The 2,500-nt window shown below is 17.1% G+C and overlaps 1 protein-coding gene across 1 annotated transcript in view; it reads left to right on the forward strand.

The window, feature by feature from the left end:
* Nucleotides 1–2,500, forward strand: part of LOC125031647 (circumsporozoite protein-like) — a 24,996-nt gene that overhangs the window by 640 nt on the left and 21,856 nt on the right. The window lies entirely within an intron of this gene.

The raw sequence follows: 2,500 nt of genomic DNA on the forward strand, positions 1-2,500 counted from the left end.
AATAATAATGATAATACGAAGAAGAATGATAATAATAATAAGAAGAAGAAGAATGATAATAATAATAATAATAATAATAATAATAACAATAATGATAATAATAATAGTAATAACAACGATAATAATAATAATAATAATAATAATAATAATAATAATAATAATAATGATATTGATAACATCAACAACAATAATAATAATAATAATAATAATAATAATAATAATGATAATAATGATAACAATAATAATAATAACAATAATAATAATAATAATAATAATAATAATAATAATAATAATAATAATAATAATAACAATAATAATAATAATAATAATAATAATGATATGATGATGATGATAATAATAAGATTAATAACAATAAGACTAATAATGATAATAATAATGATAATGATAATAATAATAACAATAATAGTAATGATGATAATAATAATACACACAACATTAATAATGATAACTATGATGATAATCATAATAATGAAAGTAGAAAGAAGTTAATACTACTAATAACAGAAATAATATAAAATAATAATCATCATAGAAATGATGATTATGGGAATAATAATGCTAAAAGTAATAATCATAATGATAATTCTGATAAAAACAATAACAACGAAAGCAATAAGAGTCACAATAATGATATCAACAATAACAGTAATTATGATAATAAAGATAATAATAATAATGATAACAGTAATAATAATTATAATAATGATGATGATAATAATAATAATAAAATAATAATAATAATAATAATAATAGTAGTAGTAATAATAATAATAGTAATGATAATGATAATAATAATGATAATAAATATAATTGTAACAGCAGCAACAAAATCAACTAAAGTAACAACTACAAGAATAACGATAATAATGATGATGATGATGATGATTATAATAATAGTAATAGTGATAATAATAATAATAATAATAATAATAATAATAATAATAATAATAATAATAATAGTAATAATAATAATAATAATAATGATAATAATAATAATAATAATAATAATGATAATAATAATAATAATAATAATGATAATAACAATAATGACACAATAGCAATTATACTGCTCCAAAATATCAATTATGATAATCATAATAGTGATAATAATATTGAATATAATCACAAGAATATAAATAACAATAATAACAGTAATAAAGACAACAAAAATAACAACAGTACTGTTAATGATAATGATAATACCATTAAGGTTAACAACAATAATAGCAACAACAATGATAATGATAGTAATAAGAATAGTAATAACAATTATGATAATAATAATGGTAATAGTAGTAATGGTAATAATAATAAAATAATAGTAATGAATATAATAATAATGATAATAACAATAATAATCATATTAATGCTAATGGTAATAGTTAATGATAATGCTATTTATCATTTTAATGATAAGAGCAATAGTATCAATAGTTACAATAATCTTCATGATTATAATTATTATTAGTGCAATTATTATCATTATCATAATTTTCACTGCTATCATTATCATCATTATCATCCTGTCCATTATTAGCGTTATTATTATTATTATTTCCATTATGATTATTTATATTATTAATATTAATTAATTACTACTACTAGTAAATTACTACTACTACTAGTAGTAGTAGTAACATTATCATTATTATTATCAATTATTATCATTAATATTATCAGTATTGTTACTGTTATTACTTTTATTATCATCATCGTTATTATTGTTATCCTTATTATTAATGTTGTTGTTATTATTACTATTATTATCATTAGTATTACTATTATTATTATTAATATTACTTTTATCATTATCAATATTATTATTCTATTTATCATTATCATCATTATCATTGTTATCAGTGTTATTGTTATTGTCAATATTATTGTTTTTATCATTGTTTTTATCATTATCATTCATCATTAATATTTTTATCATTGTTATTATTATTATAATTTATTATTGTTATTATTTGTTGTCATTCTTATTATTATTATTATTATTATTATTATTATTATTATTATTATTATTGTTACCATTTATATTATTATCATTATTGTTATCATTAATATTATTCTTGTTATTATTGATTTTATCATCATTATTATTACCATTATTATTGTTATCACTATCAATATTATCACTTATTATCATTGTTATTATTATTACTATTATTATTATTTTTCTTATCATTATTATTATTATCATTATATTTATCGCTATTTTTATAATTGTTTTCATCATAATCTGGTAAGTCCTTGGATTTTTTCCGGTATCCTGGCACTGAAAAAATATCTTAATTAAACGAAGAAACGCGAATGCTACTGTTAAAATTAATATGACAATTACTGACTGCTAATGACAGTAATACAACACCACTAACATTTACCAATAAGCGTCATTCTTCATTATCCTGACCATAGGCAAAGGTAATAACGGTAACCGATGACTCGCCGCATTTCGCCTTTGTCCTCCCGTTTT

The sequence above is a fragment of the Penaeus chinensis genome, chromosome 13 (assembly GCF_019202785.1).
Source record: "Penaeus chinensis breed Huanghai No. 1 chromosome 13, ASM1920278v2, whole genome shotgun sequence".
Taxonomy (NCBI): Eukaryota; Metazoa; Arthropoda; class Malacostraca; order Decapoda; family Penaeidae; genus Penaeus; species Penaeus chinensis.